This window comes from Lactuca saligna, chromosome 9 (genome assembly GCF_052625555.1).
Source record: "Lactuca saligna cultivar CGN05327 chromosome 9, ASM5262555v1, whole genome shotgun sequence".
NCBI lineage: Eukaryota > Viridiplantae > Streptophyta > Magnoliopsida > Asterales > Asteraceae > Lactuca > Lactuca saligna.
Genome location: NC_136425.1, coordinates 179,684,001 through 179,705,635, shown reverse-complemented (window position 1 = coordinate 179,705,635; position 21,635 = coordinate 179,684,001).

Genomic DNA, 21,635 nt, shown 5'->3' with positions numbered 1-21,635 from the left:
ATAACCTAATGATTTCGGCCCCTATGAAATTCTAAGAGACCTGGCCAATTTCCTTATCTCTCCATCGTCATCCTTGTTGTGTTGAGTGTTTGTGACACCACTAGAGGTGCAACACTTGGGGCACTAAGCTTTCAAGAGTCAAGGTGGTTCTTGTTATTGCTACATAACAAGTGAGGTAACAATCAAACCCTATTTTTATACATGATTTTGAAAATTATATGCGAGTCCATAGGGTTATTGCTTTGGTGTTCATATTTGTATGTTCAATAGAGAAAAAACTTAGACCCAAAGCAATTAGGGTTGCATGATCACATTGGAATGTAGATATGCTCAAAACCCATCATATGGATATACTCATTCATATGCATATGTATATGAATAAGTATGTATATATGCATATACATAAGAATAAATACATGTCATATGAATATTGATATGCATATGCATATACATTGTTACTAATTCGTTTGAATGAGGTCAAGCTTCAGTAAAAAGCAAAATTTTGATTTTATATTTTCATCTTCTATTTAAAAAATAGGAGACAATCTTGCCAAAAACATATATATTTTGTTGTGAAAAAGAATCACATATTTGGTTATTACAAAAGAATTAAACCAAAAGAAAAAGAAAATATAAACATGAAGGGGGATGGGTATAATGGGAAAAAGATTAATAATCCACTTCTTTTTTATGAAATCGCCAAGATAAAGATTAATAATCGACATTCAAAGTAGCCAAATCCCAACTAAATTTCATATGAAAATTAGACCAATATTTTGACAGTTGACAACAATAAACAAGAATGATAATTGAAACCAGTTATTCTTCTTTCGTCGGATGTGTGGCCTTTTGGATCAAGTGCCTAATAACAGTTGCAAGATTTTAGATACAAATATATATAATTTTTTTTAACAAGGCATACATGTTCTATGTAATCAATCTTCATATTGTTTATTATTTTGTTTCCTTGTTGGTCAGTCACATGAAACACTAAATCATGAAGAACTAATAAGTAAACTCATATTTTTATTTAATATATTTATGTTCACATAATAAATATAAGCATACCTTCCATGAACCATCCACCATCGGAGAAGATGTAAGCTTTAGTAATAATGAGATCGATGTATGCTAAGATTTGGACCACTTCCAATAGTATTCATTCTTTCCTCTTTCCCAACAGAGCTACAAAAGTTAAGAATTTTGAAATTGGTGATTATAGTAAAAAAATGCAAACATGGTAATGAACACAAAAGCATGGAAATTTAGGCAAAAATATTAAGGAGAGAGAATAAAATAATGACATAAATAAACAAAATAGTACTTGATGGGATTTTGATTGTAATATATTATTATAGTAGTTATGGTTTATTATTATTTTTATTAGTATTATTTTTTAATATTTCAAAACAATACATGTGTTGTTCTTTGTATTTAGACATGTCAGTTTGTTAGTATTATCTTGTTTCTCTTGATATTTTTGTTGTATCACCAATTTTTTCTCATCATTTTAATAAACATTCTTGTTTAGTTTGGCTCTTTCCTTCTCTTTTATGCAAATGTAGTGTTTGGTATGAAAAAGTAGTGCTTGGTATGACATAATTGACATGTGGTGTTTAGGGCCTTACACGTGTTTAGGGCCTACCAATATTTTGACATATTCCAAAATCCAAATTGATAAAATGAATACCCTTTATTCCAGAACCATAAGAAACTAGACTAGTTTCGCTGGTATTTAGTATTTAAGAGGTAGGAACTGGAACAAAACATAGCCATTGGTTATAATAAATAGTTTTTATGCAGTAAAGACAATGGTAGTTCATCATTTCACTCAAAAACTACATTCAGAATCAAGACAATTACCATATGACTATGAACATTCTTTGAGACATTTTGTCAAATAGTTGGGGTACACTATTACCAACTAAGGTTTCCAAACCCACTAAGAGAATTTAAGACTTACCACAATAAGGTTTATCTTGATCATATTAGCGTAATCTCATCTCCATGTTTAATTTATTTATTAAATCTTTTAGGTACATATTTTTCCTTTTTTGAGATCTTAAAGCCCCGTCTTTGATCCTCAGTTACATGAAACAATCATTTCATACTTAATTGAAGTCCACTACAATGATAAATTGAAGAAATACTCCAATTAAGATGACAAATGAAAACTTTGAATATTGATGATATATAATTTAATGAGATATTGGTAATACCATACAAGATCAAACTGACACATGGATGTCGTGAATTTCATCATCATCGTTTAAAAACAACAGTTCAATCTCATCGACACAGGAGATTGGCTGTTCATGTGATTTTGTGATGAAATTGGAAGGTCAATAGAGGGAATAGAGAAACTCTCATCAAAGTCTTTGATAGAATGTCTTATTATTTTTTTTTTTAAAAAAAAACTTATGCATTTCTTTGATGCATAGTTTGTTGGTTCACTCTAAAAGGAGTTTGTTGGTTTGCTCCCTTTTAAAAAGTTTGTTGTTGAACTTTATTCTATATATATATATATATATATATATATATATATATATATATATATATATATATATATATATATATATATATATATATATATATATCTGTGTGTGTAGACACACACACACATATTTTAATAAATAAGGGTTTTTTTACCACTTGTCCCACTTTCATTTAATTTGCTAAATGTTATTTTGAATTTTTTTTCCACATATCATTTTATAAGTTTTTTTTTTGAATTCCACATAATATTTTAATGTAATAATTACAAAAAATATAGTAACAAATTGATATCAATGTCATTAAAGGACTTACCTTTTAATTTCAAAATTATCAAAATTAAAGCTCATTAGTTTTTTGTTTATTTATTTAAAATTTAAAGATAAAAAACATTTTCATTATAATAATTCATTATTTTTTTTTCTTATATTTAGACCTTTATATATAATTTTTTTAAGCTAACCCATGTAATATATGAGTCTTACAACTAATATATATATATATATATATATATATATATATATATATATATATATATATATATATATATATATATATATATATATATATATATATATATATATATATATATATATATATATATATATAGAGGTAAGGACTCAAAAAGTGAGCACTACGAGGACAATTCTCCACCACCCATTTCATCAGAGGTACAAATGTCAAACCCAAAACATTGGCATGACACGTTTGCATGCAACACACGTCCGTGCAAATTAACACGAACTTGAGGATTTAATTGCGTTCGACGAACGTCTATGAAACTTCTGAGTTTTATTAATTGTTTTTGTTTATTTTTTTTATTATTTTTTAAAAAAAAGAATTTAAAACACATATATACTTAGTTTTCAGGTTTCTAATTTTTTTTATTTTTTTATTTTTTTTTAAATTTTTTTTCACTTTTTTAAAATATTTAATTTTATCGGGTTTTTAATTTTTTTTTAATGTCTTCACTATATACTTGAAGATACTTGTGTTTTTTATTTGTTTTATTTTGTTTTTTTGTTTTTTTCAACTGAATATCGTTTCGAGTTTTTAATGTTTAATAATTATGAATGATCTAAATAATAAAATATTAGGCATCATAATATTTTCCATGCATACTATTTTTGAATCATATTATTTTTGGGTCATAAAATTTTGAATCAACGTATTTTGAATCACAATATTTTGGGTCATCGATGTGCACAATAGTACCTACTCGTTTTAAATTTATAATCTAACTTAATTTGCTAACTTTTCACTAATAGGCAGTGTACCTAGTTAGATTATAGAATAACGCAGGTAAATCGGGTGTCGAGCACAAAGAATGGTATTCACTTAAATATATTAATTACTTCTAATCAAACTAAGAAACAAACTATGATTAGGGGGTTTCACCTTCTCATATGTTTGATTTCTAATGGATGGATTATATTGATTACCAATTTGTTTAGTAGCTATTGTGATCAAATATGTAGGCCTACCAATTTATGTATTACCAAGCAATGATCATGCACAAGTTAAACACCAAATCGATAATAAGCACAAATTGAGTTATGAATGATAATAGTCACTTTCCTATGATCAAGTTAAGCAACCAAGCACAAATTAAGACTAATTATGCTCTCTAACACAGTTATAGTTACTAGCTTTAATTACTTAATCTAAGATGTGATTAATCCTAACTCTAATTATTTAATGATCATAAACAGTTAGAAGACAAATTCATGCAATTAATATGATCAATTATCACAAAGAATCTGATTTATAAGCAACATAAACTAGAACAAAAACATACTAGGGTTTAAATATCAAACGTAAGTAAAAACAAATATAATCATCCAAATATCGAAATCAACACATATAGATCAAGTTTATTTTTAACAAACAGAAGTAAAAGGTATTTAGCCTCTCAAAGTAGCAGAAAAACACAATAGATTCATATAAATAAAACTAGACACGAGTAATGATTAGCAAACCAACTAGATCAATGTTGAATTCTTCTAAATCTCCCTCAATTACTTAGCTCCGCTTGATTTTCAATGTTATTATGGGTTTTTGGTCGTAATTTTCTTTAGAAAAATGATTGTATTCCCTTGATTTTGACCTAATGTTCGAGATTTTATAATTGCCAAATATCAGTTCAACACGTTGTGGTTGGACATCACCACGTCATGGTCATCATGTTTATCTTGTATTCTCCAAGTCATCCGATTGGTTAATAATCTCTTTATCACCACGTCATGTTGGAGATCACCATGGCTTGGTCTTCAGTCTTCTTTTCTTCTTCTTTTGTTGTAACTCTTGTTTCCTACTTCCATCTCCTTATATGCTTCCTTTTCAACCTGAGCAAGTCCTTGCTGCTACAAAACATATTTCAAACATACTAAGCATATTTTGTTCCAAAACTAACATAATTGTAGATAAAAGAATTGGCAATATGCATTAAACTAATATATAGTTAAATATACACATATCAAAATACCCTACACTTGGATTTTGCTTACCCTCAAGCAAACCTGATTTTATTATTATTATATCAAGACTTTAGCTACCAACATCGCAAAAGACAATCCATTTTGAGCCTTTTCATTACACAAAGACCACAATCACACAATGTGTATCAGTGAAGGCCCTATCATAAAGAAAGACAACACACATTTGTGTATCATAACCTTATGACATGCATTTACGACACACATTGCGTGTCATAATTTTAAATGTTTTTAAAAATATAATTTTTATAGATTTACTAATTTTTAAATTAAATGACAATTAATATCTCATAACACAACATAATATACATTATTAACAAAAATCTATTTCATACAATAAATGTACCAACATTCATTCATCTAATCTACTTTATGTTGCATATTGATACAATTTACCAATAAGCTTAACATAATTTTGAGGACAGTAACTTGTCTCCAATAAATCTCTCTACATTTCTTCTTCAATTTTATGTGCCAAGTTATCCGCAGTCCTCTTCACGATTTCTACCGATTTTTGCTTCAAAACAAAAATTTGCAGTATCTATGTAACTTTCACATGTCACATGACCAAAAAACTTTAGTTATGTAATTTTACATTGGCAATATGCAAGAAATAGAAATCTACTTTTATTATTTGTGTATTACAAAATCCAACGTCCATTTCTTTCTATTACAAAGTAGCAAAGTAGAATCTTAATAAAGTAATAGGTTAATCAATGAATGTATGTTGCTATTATTTAAAAATATGGTGAGACAGATTACCCACCCATAGAGTAAAGACCAAGTGTGAGAAGATCTTCCAAAGTGGTTGGTAGGACGGATGTCAGAAGTGAAGTTAACAAACTGGTTGTTAGTTGTCAGTAAACCAAATGAATCATTTATTTTATTTATTTAAAAAATTATTAAACCCAATTCCATTGACAATTCTTTCTCCAAAAAAAAAGTTTTTACCTATTCCTACATAAAGATCAATCTTTCTAGGAGCACCACCAACATGTCCAAAATCTGCATCCGCCATCTCCCCTGGTCCATTCAGCATGGAACCCATTATCGTAATCTGGCCATTTAATAATTATAGTGAACTCCTCACTATGCATAGGACCACCAAATTTACATTAAAGAAATATCTAAAATCCATGTGACATATTAGATAATTAGCTTTAAGAATTAACTGTTACCATATTACACATAATATAATAAAACTTTTGAAAATATTATGGGGGTGTCTTGATTCTGTAGCAGGCGAGGTATATTTATTTTGAACATAAGTATATTGTATTGTATGATAAGTTAATATTGGCTATATCTTTCAATGAACAACCACCATAAACCGAAAAAATTGATCTCTTGCATGTGGTCACGAGTTATTGTAGTTGAAAAATAAGGAACAACCTAATACATATTAATGCGCCACCTTTAAACTGATGCACTGCAAATGTGGTTTGTAGCTTGGCTTTGCAAGCACATGTCATGAAGGCTAATTCCATCTCCGATATCCAATCCATTACTCTGAGGGGATCTTCCTTTCCAGTGAAAGTTGACGGCTTGCAAGTCGTAAATTCTTCGTACCTGCATCCATTTCTCTCAACTCCATCTTCTTGGTTATTGCTCCTAACCAAAGGCGGTTCAGCTTGACCAACAGTTCTACTGGAATTTCCTTCCTCTGAATGACTCTCATTCAGTTCAGGCTGTTCAACAGGAATCGTAGGTTTATCCATATTCTCGTGCCACATCTACCTCATCTCTTCCCTCTGTTCGACCATCATATACCAAATCATGGCTTGTACTCCGACCATTGTGATTGGATCAGGTGCAACTGCTACCACCGGTACTTGCTCAATCACTTGGGGTTGAGGCTGCTGATTGTTATTTGTATTGGCATTTCCGACTCCACTTCAGCTTCTTGTCATTTCGATTTATACACCAAATCAGACGTTCGGTGTGCAGTGATGAGAATTAAGATAGGAAAACTCTATTTTTGATAGACATATAAATCTCCTTATCACTCTAAAAGGTTACATGGCATTTCTAATATCGTAATTAAATGTTTAGAAACCTGAACACATAAGGTTTCCTGATCCGGTCGGCAATGGACCATAGATCCAAACAAATAGTAGCATATAAGGCATCTTTATAGCTATAACATAAAGCATTTAGAATATAAAAACATTTTAGGAATCTTTCCTAAAATAAACTAGTGCTCGTGTCTAAATTTTGGTGGACACTAATCTCATGATCATCGCTTAGCATTCTAAGTTTAAGTATAAAAATCTTACAAATTCCTAGTTCACTTAAACTAATGCTCTGATACCAATCGTGACATCCCAAAATTCATGGCCAGAAAAGACCGATTTGTTTATGCTTTATTGAAAAATCAGAGTATATTTTTAAAGAAATATATTGCGGAATTTGTTCCCAAAAAGCATGATAAATATATTATCAAAGCGTTTCCAAAGAAATGTATTTTATTGATTTTAAAACTTTAGGATGTCATTGTCAATACAAAAACATAAGCATAAACGTACCTTACATATTTACACCAGTGATCTTCATCTCCTTTAAATCTCAGTGTAAAGTAGCTTCATATCCATACCTGTGATACAAATAGAGTGAGTGGGTCAAGTTGGGAAACCTAGTGATAACATAGGGTTTTCAACCCACAATAGTATAGTTATTATGTTTAATCATCAAACAATCAACCCAATTACCCATCCCCATTATCTTCTTTATTCCTTAAGGATCCACCCTAAGAATCATCTAGCATTCACTTTTCCATTTGTAATACCCTGTTTATTTATTTGATTAATAAATAAATTAATGAACGAACAGTAGCCCTAAAATAAATAATTATATAGCAAGGTGTTGGTCTCGGGGAGCTATTGGTCACACTTTTAGAAGTCGGGGATTAAAAGTGTAAGTTCCGGACTAAGTTTATAATTATTTATGAAGATAGGGACCACTTGGTAAATTATTGGGACTTCATTTGAAAAGAATTGTAAAGGAGGGGTTGTTTTAGTAAAATTCGGACCTACTTTGTAATGTATTTAGATGGCAGGGGTTAAAAAGGTAAAATGTGGATTACATTTGAAAAAGGGGCATGGAGGGACCAGAGTTGCCAAATTCGTTAAAAGTTTGAATGGGGTCACTGGACTTAAACCCATGCCTTCCATTCCCGTTGGAGACTATTTCATGAGCAACCCTAAATCTCATACACTTCTATAGCCGCCACCACGATATGAGAGTTCCCCTAGCCGTCGTTGCATCCCAGGATCCGATCGCCACCTGTTGCCATCCGCTACTCCGTTGTCGAGGTCACAAATCGCCGTAGGAGCACCACAATGGTCCAGCGCCGTGTTGCTCCAAGCAGCCAACGAAGCTGTGAACCGCAAGATCCGACTGCTGCCTGCGGCCTTGCCTTGAAGCGCCATCGTAGCCCTAGCTGTCGGAGTTGATGTGGTAGGATGGAAGAAACACCATGGCGGACACCAAGGTGGTTGAAGACGACGTCAAGCCCGTGTGCCGCCACTCTTGGCGTGCCTACGCATTTTTTTCCGCTGCAATGTCACCACCATCTCCTTTCCGGGTGGCTGTAGCTGGTGACATCCTCCTCCGACCGCCTTATGCCACCACGAGGTGCCTGTCTGCGCAACCGCCGCCTACCGTGACAAGATTTCCGTTGGGGATGTGTTTCTTTCGTGTTTCAGCCCATATGGTTGTGTGTGTTTTGTGTTGTTGATCAGGTGGGGGTGCGTTTTTTTGGATGGAACCATGGAAAAACCACCATGGCTGCCAACCATGGTGGCTGCCACCCTTTACCACCACCGGCCACCATAAGGTGGCTGTGTATGTGTTTATTTGGTTTAGTGTGTGTGTTTATTTTGAGATTTATCATAGTAAAGTGGAAGTTACAAATTGGAATAATGAAAGGAAAAATCAAACCACCACCGGCCGCCGTGTCGGGTGGTGGTGTGCTTGCCTCGTTGAGTTCGATTCGGTTAGGGTGTTTGAAGCCCTAATGGGCCCAATAAAACCTTAATGGGCTTATAATATTCTAGTGGGCTTAATAGGTCCAATAAAGCCCTAATTGATCTAAAAGCCCAACAAATTAATTAATGGGCTAGTATTGGGTTGGAAACCCTAATTAGGGTTTGGAAAACCCTAATGCCAATGAAACCCTAACTTTAAGAATTAATTCGGTCACACACACATAAGAATTATTTAATAACTTGAGATATTAAATAATAAACTTTGGTGAATATTAATCTAGATGATAATGGACTTAATGGATTAAGTCCTTAATAGATTAAGTCCTTAATGTAAGTAGGAAACTTAACCCTAATCGTCATTTTATGTGAAACCCTAATTTTACTTGGGTTTATTATTGGGCCTTTCTGTTGGGCCTTGATGATTGGGTTATTAAATGGACTATCCAAGATCAAGCAAATGGTCTACAGTAACTTAATGGGCCTAGGGTAAGGCGCATGTGAGGGGCTTGGGCCCAATTTGGAAAATTGGGCCATAGATGGGCCATAGTTTGGGCCTTAATGATTATATGATGTTGGGCCTCAGAATGAGACCATGTATAGGTCTAGGCCCAATTTGGAAAATTGGGCCATGTGTTGGGCTTTGATTCCTAATTGACCTTGGGCCTACGAATTGGGCCTTGGGCTTGAATAAGCCAAGCGATGGGTAATGTAGTAATTACCCAAAGAATGTACGTATGATTATGTGTTGGGACCCAGTTATTAATTGGGTGTTATTTTTGTTGACAGTTCGAGAATCTGTTGTAACAGCCCAAAATCTCAAGTATTGTTAAAGTGTATTTTGGGGTGTTTTAAAGGGGAGACTCGGCGAGTTGGAGCCAGACTCGCCGAGTAGGGTCGCAGACTTGGTCGCGGGTTCGCGACTGGACTCAGCGAGTCGACGCTGTTCAGCGAAAAACCCTAGCCGTTCAGTTTTGGGTCGTATATAAGGGATCTTATGCCGTCATTGCTCGTCTTTTGGTCGATTGAGAAGAACCCTAAGCGGATGTGGCATCTAGAGCAAGCTTGTAGGCCATTGGTGACCTTGAAGGAATTGTTGTGCAAGGAGGAGAAGGGTTTTGGCTAAAGTAAATGCAAGGGATTCGATTTCTGAAGTTTGGGGACACAGAAGGTACATCATTCAGGTAATAGCTCGGATTACATTCTTCTGTGATTGATGTGTATATGGATTTAGGGTTTATGAAACCCATTTGATGAGTAGATGGATTATTACCTTATTACCCAAACGAATATAACCCTGTATTAGGACCCTTAGAGGTCCAGAAGGTCCCATGTTTGTGTATTCAGAAAAATACGTATCTCAGGAAGCAGTTTGATCAACTGCATGGCATGGACTCGCCGAGTCCGATGAGCAGACTCGGCGAGTAGCTTGAAGAATAACTAGGACTCGTCGAGTTGTTCTTCAGACTCGACGAGTGGAGTCGGGGTGGCCCCGCGATTCTTCCAGGAGTAACTCGTCGAGTCAAGGAGGATACTCGATGAGTAGAAGGGGAAACTTAGAGGATTGGAGGACGACTAGACTCGCCGAGTCGCCAGAGTACTCGACGAGTCCGGCCGAGTTGACCGTGGACTGTTGACCAGAGTTGACCTGTGTGACTTCTTAGGGTCAGTTAACGTGGAAGATAAAAGTATTAATAAGAGATATATTGTTATAGGGAGCTTGTAGCTCGGCGGATCAGGTGCAAGTGATTTCAGGAGTTGCTAACTTCCAGCATCCACGAGGTGAGTCTTCTCACTATACTGTACCCGGAAGGGTTTGACTGTGTGACCGGAAGGTCGAATATGTTATGTGTTATGTATATATGCTATAAATGGAAAGTTAGTTGCTACGCGTGATATGCATGTTTATACGGGCCGGAAGGCAAAGTATTATGTGACAGAAAGGTCAGGTATGATATATGATATATCTGCTTTATTGTGTTAGAGTAAATGTATTATGTGTCGTATATGTTTTTGGGCCGGAAGGCAATATATTATGGGCCGGAAGGCAATATGTTATGGGCCGGAAGGCAATATGTTATGGGCCGGAAGGCAATGTACTATGGGCCGGAAGGCAACACGTTATGGGCCGGAAGGCGATTATCTCATGGGCCGGAAGGCATTGTGCAGTGGACCGGAAGGTCAGGGCCTGGAAAGGCGTATGTGCGTAAGGTGTATATTGGGGAACTCACTAAGCTTCGTGCTTACAGTGTTTTATGTATGTTGTTTCAGGTTCTTTCAGTAACGCGGGATGGCACCGGCTCGATTGTACACACCAAAGAAAGAGTTGAATTCTGGAGGATCCTGGTTTTCTACTAAGTGAAAATGGAACTATGTTTTTGTAATTCAAATGTGTATGAGATTTTAAATAAGTGATTTAATATTAATTTGATTAATTAAATGAAAATTTTGCCTTGAAAATCACGGTGTTACATCTGTCATCTAGCAGCTGGGGTGAAGTCTACAGGACTTCAGCAATGTGGGGTTATGTCTACGGGACTTCAGTAGTATGAAGTGAGTTACCTTCTAGTAGCGGTGGGTCTAAGGCCACAATGCCGGCCCACCAGTAGGAGACGTAAGATAGATGATTGTCTTTGTGATATCATCTAGGTTTGCTACTACTTGATATGTTATATGCTAGCATGATATGTTGTATGTGATAGTAGTAAGGTTCGGTTGTTAGGACTGAAGGGTAGTCAGACACCCCAGACACGTCTGACAGTATGTGATTATACGTTGCATGCTGGCTTGTTATGTTATATGCGATAGAGGTAGTAGGAGGGGACTAGTCCCCGAGTTTGGTTGTTAGGACCGAAGGGTAGTTCAGGCACCCCAGATATGTTTGATATTATGTTTTTGTTATGTTATATGTGATAGTAGTAGTAGGGGTGAAATACTCCCCGGGGTTCGGTTGTTAGGATCGAAGGGTAGTCAGCACCCCAGAATAGCTCAACATAGGTAGGTCAGCGCCCCAGAATGGCTTGACACGGGAAGGACGGCACCCCAGAATGGCCGCATGGGTAGGTTAGCACCCCAGAATGGCTGTACCGGGTAGGTCAGGCACCCCAGAAATGCCTGATAGTATGTATGTGATATGATTGTATGGTATGTGGTATGATGGGGGAACTCACTAAGCTTTGTGCTTACGGTTTTCAGTTTTGGTTTCAGGTACTTCGTGTCTAAAGGGAAAGAGCCGGCTTGATCGCAGCGCATCACACTATGGTTTTCCGCACATGAGATCTTTGGGATTACACTCTGATATTGTTTTATGATAACATGTTTAATTATTTCAACTTTGGTTTTCATTGATATGACATTACAAATGTTTTATTATACTGTTGGTTTTATAATGACGTATTTAAAAGTGAAATTTTTGGCCTGTATTTTTGGGATGTTACACCATTATTAATGATTCTCCTAAGGAATAGGCACAAAGTCCATCGTTGACTATGGCACAACTGCTAATGTTATCTATTAGGCTCAGCTACCAATATTATCATTTAGGCACAACTGCCAGGATTATGACATTCTCTATTAGGCCCATTTTCCGATATTATCCTTTAAGCGCAGCTGCCAGGATATTTAGAGTACATCTGGTGAACACATAAATAAAAAACACCTACGGGTTATGGCGTAACTGCCAATATTCATCTATATAGTCTTTCATCCCTTATTATTTATCTATCCATGTTCTACCTAACATATTCGTAGATATAAAATACATATACAGTTTAAATCATTTAAAACATGTATTAATCATTCATCCAACATATATATATATCAGGAACACAAATAATATGCACACATATCATGTAATTTATATTAAATACTTCATATCTATATGTTATATGAAAGTAACTATGCACTCACCTTAGTAACATGATTGGATATAATCTAACTAGAAATGATCAGCGGTTCATCGTTGTCAGGCTTAGGAAGGTAAACGATCTTCGAGAAACGATAGAGAATGAAAATAGAAGGTGTGGGAATGGCTGAGGTAAAACTTTCTATTTATAGCCTGAGTTTTGGTCTCTCACATTGTTAGAATTCATTGCTCACGTCGTTAGCCATTATCATATCACTTCGTAGCTTCGTCATCTATGTTCTATGCTTGAATGGTATCCGTTTGACTCCTCACGTCGTAAGAAATCATGATCACGTCGTGAGCCTTAAACATAGACTTTCCATCTGCATTCTAGAATTGATGGCATTGTGACTCATCACGTCGCGAATTTCTATGCTCACATTGTAAGCTCAGTTAAATTAGGGTTTCTGACACGTATCATGCTCTCAGATAGCTACATCTTCGGAAGGCCATAATTTTTGCATATGAGCTCTATTTTTGATATTCTTTATATCCACGAGAAGGTGAAGACATACTTTACAACTTTCATTTAGACCCCTAAGGCTAAAAAGTACTTTATTGTAAACTTACTTTTTACTATCCCTTGTGTCGTGTTGGTTTTGTCACGAACTGCAACAGCTCATAACTTCTTCATTATAACTCGAATTTCAGCGTTATTTATATCTACGAAAACCTTGTGACATATACTAAAAATTAGTTATGATTATTTATTCTAAATAATTATCTATAAAAAAAGTTATTTTTATGCTTATCGTCTCTAAATTGACTAGCCCGAATTTGCGAGCACTATAATTATCTCCCCCTTAGGATGATCATGTCCTGAAATCATCAAAAAAACAGGGCTTGTATAATTATCTACAAAAACGTCATTTTAGTCTATTTTGTTAACGTTCTTGGGCTTGTTCACCCGTCATGTAGTATTAGGGTTATAGTATTTAAGGTGCATGCATACACCGTGTTTTAAAATTTTTAGTAATATTCTTGTAACCCTACTCATGCCTCTACAATAGCAATTCTTCATCGAGTTCTTCTGAGGTTGTGGCTTATAATCATTAAGCATATTTTGATCCACAGTTGTCTTCTTGTTTTAATCAGTTTTGAATCTAATTGATCTTTCAAGGTTTAATATCCTAACAATTGGTATCAGAGTGGGAAACTATGTAATCTATACGTATCTCTTCTTTTTATAGAGTAATTAGGGTTTCCGTGAATATTGGATGAGGTTTATGTTGGAATAGTGTCTAAGGCTATAACTATATTCGGTGGTGCATGGTCCTTTTGGGTTGCCTTCACCATAGCAACTTGAAGGATGATTTGTTAAGAGAGAGTAAATGTTATAAGGAATAATATTTAGCTATTTGATTAATATAAGTCATAAATTAATTGGTATTAATTTGGTGACTTAAAGAGATTAATTAAATAAGAGGGTATAAACTGTCAATTGTTTGATAGTTAGACTTTAGACTATAAATCCATTAGGATGGACTTTGTACGGTTTCTAAGAGCTTTAGGATAGCTCAAAATAGTCCATAAGGATATCTATGGAATGGATTTGGATAGCCTTAAGTGAAGATTATCCAATTAGGGTTTAGGGTGAAACCCTTAAGGAGTCTAAAGGTATAAATAGGCCCTTGGGGTGTCGAATTCGTGTACAAGCTTTCAGAACCTAAAGAAAGGAACCTCTGGCCGAATTCCATCCCCTCTCCTCTCTCCTAAATCATCTTGCTTGCTATTGGTGTTTGTAAGCCATTAGAGGAGTGACAATTGTGACTCTAGAAGCTCCAAGACAAGAAGATCAACAAGGAACTCAAAGGTATGATTCTAGATCTGTATTAATGTTGTTGTTTAACCTAATTAGCCATTAGAAGTCTTGGATTCAAAAGCATGTTTGATAGAAAGCCTAGATCCAAGCATTAGGGTTTAGCATGCGCACATAGGAAAGTTCTTATGGCTAAAACCCAACAGTGGTATCAGAGACTAGATTGGTTTTCTACAAATTGTTGCTTGTATAACTGAAACAAACCTGCAAAAATTCGATTTTTTGGTTTTGAGTCACTGACTCGGCGAGTTCCAAAGTGGACTCGGCAAGTAGGCCTGACTCGGCGAGTCCATTTGTGTACTCGGCGAGTCCAAGCGTCAGGAAAGGCCAGATTCGGGATTTCTTTGTGTTTATCTTATCCAAACTTACCATAAACTAATTAGATCAATATGAATCCGTTTTTTTGATAAATATAAGTGTTATATTGATCTAGTTAAAGGTAATTATCAACTAATTAAATATTTAGTTTCTTTATATGATAATTAATTAATTGTTTTAATTATTTTTGGTAATTATCCTCAAAGAAATCAAAGATAAATCAAATAAAGATAATTAAGATATTAATTGTTAATTGAAATTATTTGTTATTTGATCCTCCATGTTTTTTAAATGTTTAAAACCTACCCTATAGTTTTGAAATTTAAATTTGTGATTAAAAGCTTTAATTTAGACAACTTAAATTTCAAACCCTAGATTTTGAAAAGTTTAAAATACAACCCTATACTTATATGACATTATTAGAATAATATATATATGTATAACTAAATGCTAGTCTTACCGCTAGTAGGCCTCATTCACGAAGCCGATCTATAAGGTGGGTATAAGGTTGCGGCCTATAAAATGGCGCTTAATGGGTGTACACTCACACCCACCGCTTGCTTGATTGGTGGAGGGTCGTTAGCCGAACGGGTAGGATAGGGCAACCTCATCCTCTCATTAAAAGTATAATAAGAAATACGAAGTAACTAAATCTTTTTCCAAATTTCCCAATCTTAGTTACTTTAGGAAAAGTGAATTGATGCAATTCCATGAAATTACACTTTGCACCTTGCTAAGATGTTAGTGGAGCGTGTGTGGTTTACCGGCACACTAATTGGTTCTAAGCGAAGGTGGCGAAGGGTGATTCATTGTTTATCATAGTTCGATGGAGCGTGTGTGGTTTACCGGCACATCGAATAGGTGATCGTAACAATGAAGGCACCATGTAAATTTGCATGGTAATTCACACCCGCTTTGTGATCCTCGGCATCCCAGTCACAAACAAGAGGGGCATATCGAGATTTAAACATGCCATTGAATAGTTCAATGAATCTCATCCGAACCTAGGAATTCTCAAAAACACTTAGGACCAAAAGGTTAAGTTTTGTGATGGAGAATTAGTGAATCGTCATTCACTTACCTTCAATTTATTTGCATGTTGGATTACGGCATCCCTTTTCTAGTATGTAAATGTTATTGTTGGATCCTAGCCCTAATTTTCTTATTGGGTGATAATTATGGATTCTTGTTCTAATCTATCTTTGTCCTTTCTATAGATGTCAAACGCAAACAACGCTGCTGCTAGTTCTTTCACGTTGATGAGCCTTTGCCAAAAGGTCACCTTCGATGGAACGAACTTTGGCGAATGGATAAGATACATTCGCACCATTGCTCGCTATGAGGATAAAGAGTATGTCCTCGACGAGAAGCTCGAGAAAATCAACCCCGAAATTGCTACTCCCGCTGAAATCACCGCCTTTGAAACCCATGAGCGAGATGCGACGAAAGTACATTGCATCATGATCGCCACCATGAACTCCGAATTCCAAAAGTCCTACGAGGACATGTATCCATACGAGATGCATCAAGACTTGTTGGAGAGGTACCACCAAAACGCGAGACAAGAGCGTTACGAGATCTTCACCAACATGATTTCCGCTAAGATGGGTCATGGAGAATCTCTTACCGTGCACTTGCAAAAGATGCAAAGGTATGTCGACCGCCTTCGCAAGTTAAACGTTGACTTCGGCGAAGACTTGGCGATCGACATGGTGCTTCACTCTTTGCCTCCGATGTATAATCAATTTAGAATGACCTACCACATGAACAAAGAGGAGGTCACTCTAAGTAAGCTCCAAGGTCTATTGAGGGTTGCTGAGAGCAATTTCAAGGACAAGTCTGTTGCACCAACTCCCAATCCGTCTGCTGCTCCTGTCTTGGCAATTGGTCAAGGGAAGGGAAAGAAGAGGAAAGCTTCTTCAAATAACTATCGAAAGGTGAAAGCCCGAGATGGTTCCTCTTCTAGTGGGACAAAAGTTGATCCCTCTAAGCCCTGCTCTAACCCGAAGGAGGCAGAGTGCCACCACTGCCACAAGATAGGACATTGGAAGCGAAGCTGCCCGGACTACCTGCAAGCCATCAAGGAAGGAAAGATCAAGCCATCTTTCGCAGGTATATATGCAATAAAATCTAACGATTCTAATCATGCTATTTCTTGGGTTCTTGACACCGGTTGTGGTTATCACATTTGTTCTAATGTGCAGGGACTAAAAAGAAGTAGGGATGTGGAGCAAGGAAGGATCAATCTAATCATGGGGAACAGAAGATCGTCGCCTGTGACCAAGATTGGAGTGTATTCTTTGGTGCTTAAGAATAGTTTAGTTTTAGATTTGAACAATTGTTGCTATTCGCCAGAAATGGCTAGAAACATCATTTCATTTCATGGTTTATATAGACAAGGTTTTAGATTTTCTTTTAATAATGAGAATGGTTCTATTTTGGCTTATCTAAATGGTGTCTTTTATTTTGAAGCTATACCATGTAATGGAATATATGAAACTGTTATGATTGTTGATAACTTAGGAAATGATGTTTTGAATATTGATTCTTCCACTAGTATGGATAAAGCATCCTTGTGGCATTGTCGTCTTGGACATGTCAACAAGAAACGCATAGCCCAACTCCAAAAGGATGGAGTGTTGGAGTCATTCGACCTTAGGGAAGATGACACATGCGAATCTTGTTTACTTGGAAAGATGACTAAGTCACCCTTCACGAGTACTTGTGAAAGGGGTGAGGGACTATTAGACCTAATACATACCGATGTATGTGGACCTTTTAGATCAACCACGAAGGATGGGAACCGCTTCTATGTGACCTTTACCGATGATTATAGTAGATATGGGTATATCTATTTAATCAAGCAAAAGTCAGAAACCTTTGAAAAGTTCAAAGAGTTCAAAAATGAAGTGGAGAATCAATTGGGCAGGAAAATCAAGATGCTTCGATCCGATCGAGGAGGAGAGTACCTAAGTCTTGAATTCCACGATTATCTCAAGGAGTGTGGAATAGTTTCACAATTGACGCCTCCTAGGACACCACAATTGAATGGTGTGGCAGAAAGGCGTAATCGAACCTTATTGGATATGGTTCGCTCTATGATGAGTCGTGCTTCACTACCTATCTTCTTTTGGGGGTATGCCTTAGAGACTGCCGCCCATATCCTTAACCGAGTCCCTACCAAGAAGGTTGCCAAAACACCTCACGAGATGTGGACGGGGAAAGTTCCCTCGTTGGCACATATCAAGGTTTGGGGTTGCGAGGCTTTCGTAAGACGAGATACTCACGACAAGCTTGAACCTCGAAGTGAGCGATGTATTTTCATCGGCTACCCGCAAACTTCCTTTGGATATCTCTTCTATAGACCGAAAGATAATGTTATCTTTGTTGCGAGGAGAGGAGTTTTCCGAGAGCGAGAACTCATAAGCCAAGGAGACAGTGGGAGGCAAATCGAACTTGAAGAGATTCAAGAATCGATAGATGAAGGAACCTCTACCGCTGGCGTTCAACCCGAGGAGGAAACTCCGGTTGAACCGATTGACGAATCCTTACCTCTTAGACGTTCCGATAGAGTTAGAGTTCAACCCCAGTTTTATGGCTTTCATATTACTACCGAAGGGGACATGTATATTAGTGATTGTACACTAGTAAATCTTGATGAACCTAATAGCTATAAGGAAGCCATGGCAGGCCCGGAGTCTGCAAAATGGAAAGAGGCGATGGATAGCGAGATCCAATCCATGTACGATAACCAAGTTTGGAATTTGGTTGATTACGTGCCCGAACGTAAGACCGTAGGGTGCAAGTGGATCTTCAAGAAGAAGACCGACGTGGATGGGAACGTACACACATACAAAGCGCGATTGGTTGCGAAGGGCTTTACTCAAACTCCCGGAGTTGACTATGATGAGACCTTCTCGCCAGTTGCGAAGATTAAATCTATTAGAGTGATGCTAGCAATTGCCGCATTTCATGATTATGAGATTTGGCAAATGGATGTCAAGACCGCTTTCCTTAACGGAAAGTTGGTTGAGGATGTTTACATGGCTCAGCCAGAGGGGTTTGTGGATCCGAAACATCCGAATAGAGTGTGTAAGCTTGAGAAGTCCATTTATGGACTTAAGCAAGCGTCTCGCAGATGGAATCTTTGCTTCGATGAGAAAGTCAAAGAGTTTGGATTTGTACGAAGCGAAGATGAATCTTGTGTATATGTCAAAGCCAGTGGGAGTGTAGTAAGCTTCCTTGTTCTATATGTCGATGACATATTACTCATAGGAAACGACATCCCGACTCTACAGGAGGTTAAGTCCTGGCTCGGGAAGTGCTTCGCTATGAAGGACCTCGGAGAGGCTTCTTACATTTTGGGAATAAGGATAGTAAGAGATAGAAGTAAGAGACTAATTGGACTTAGTCAGAATACTTACTTGGAGAAGGTACTAAAACGTTTTAGTATGGAAAACTCAAAGAAGGGAGAACTACCGATACAAGGAAATGCCAAGTTGAGTAAGACTCAAAGTCCGAGTACCGAAGCCGAGATAGCAGAAATGAGCCGAGTACCATACGCTTCCGCAGTTGGTTCAATCATGTACGCTATGACTTGTACTCGCCCTGATGTAGCCTTCGCTTTGAGCATGGTTAGCAGATATCAAGGGAACCCTGGCAAAGCACATTGGATTGCGGTGAAGAACATCCTTAAGTACCTTCGGAGAACAAAAGAATGGTTCTTAGTCCTTGGAGGGAGTGATGACTTGAAGGTGCGAGGGTATAGTGACGCCAACTTTCAAACCGACAGGGACAACTATCGTTCGCAGTCGGGCTGGGTTTTTACCCTAAATGGAGGAGCAGTGACATGGAAAAGTTCCAAGCAGGAAACCGTAGCTGATTCAACGTGCGAATCAGAGTACATCGCAGCAAGCGAAGCGTCGAAGGAGGCAATATGGCTGAAGAACTTCATCGGTGATCTTGAAGTTGTACCGGCCATAAAGGAGCCCATGGAGATTTTCTGTGATAACGAAGGTGCGGTTGCCTTGACCAAGGAACCAAGGGATCATGGTAGATCTCGACATATCGACAGAAAATATCACTTCATTAGACATCGTGTAGAAGAAGGAAAACTCGTAGTGAAGAGGATATCATCAGAAGATAACCCAGCAGATCCGCTTACGAAGGGACTGAGTAGGGTTAAGCACTTACAGCATGCTAGGAGTATTGGGCTGAAGGATGATATTAGCATAGATTAGATTGTATTAGAAACGTATAATAGATAAATGTAATTAACATTTGATGATTAAATAAAGAAGTTTTATTTATGAGTAAAGTTACTATCACATGTTAGTTGTTTAACTATTGTTTCACTTTGCATGTTTTGACTTCCAGAATAATTGAGTTTATTAGGAATAATCGAATTATTTAAATGGTCCACAATCGTTCATATGTTGGGAGTAGATATGAATGAAGATTGTCGTGAATTGGTGTGTAGAGTGTCTAAATGGTGTTAGACATAGCAAGAGTTGCTGCAACGTTCATGAGTGCTTACGAACTGGTTTTGAGCATTGGAATAAACCCGCGCTTGCTGGAATCACCTTATGGAATATGATATAAAAGGTGATCGCAAGACGATAATATCATATGGTCTTAAAACCTAGATATATGGTTTATTATTTGTTAATTGATTGTGCATTGATAATGCGAAAACGCATCAGTAACTTGATGTCATAAAACGCATTGTTGTGTATGGTTGGTTAATGAATAAGTAAATGCATATAAGTCGAAGTTTATCTGTAAATTTTATCCTAAGAGGGTAGAAGAGATATCTTGGCCACTCGATGATTTGATTTGATTTATGTGCCGGGCCCGGTCAGAACTGAATTGATGTGTTCGATTAAGTTCTATGTCAAATAAATCGAAGATCGAGAAATCTAAATGCTAGACTAACCATTCCATAGGATTGTCAGCATGATATCTAACAGAGGACTGTACGATCCCTTATCTAAAGGACAAGATTGATTAGATCAGAGTTGACAGCGTCTTTGAGAGCTACGATTGCAAACCGTATTATACTTGTATAGTTACTAGACTTATCCAAGTGGGAGACTGTTGGAATAGTGTCTAAGGCTATAACTATATTCGGTGGTGCGTGGTCCTTTTGGGTTGCCTTCACCATAGCAACTTGAAGGATGATTTGTTAAGAGAGAGTAAATGTTATAAGGAATAATATTTAGCTATTTGATTAATATAAGTCATAAATTAATTGGTATTAATTTGGTGACTTAAAGAGATTAATTAAATAAGAGGGTATAAACTGTCAATTGTTTGATAGTTAGACTTTAGACTATAAATCCATTAGGATGGACTTTGGACGGTTTCTAAGAGCTTTAGGATAGCTCAAAATAGTCCATAAGGATATCTATGGAATGGATTTGGATAGCCTTAAGTGAAGATTATCCAATTAGGGTTTAGGGTGAAACCCTTAAGGAGTCTAAAGGTATAAATAGGCCCTTGGGGTGTGGAATTCGTGTACAAGCTTTCAGAACCTAAAGAAAGGAACCTCTGGCCGAATTCCATCCCCTCTCCTCTCTCCTAAATCATCTTGCTTGCTATTGGTGTTTGTAAGCCATTAGAGG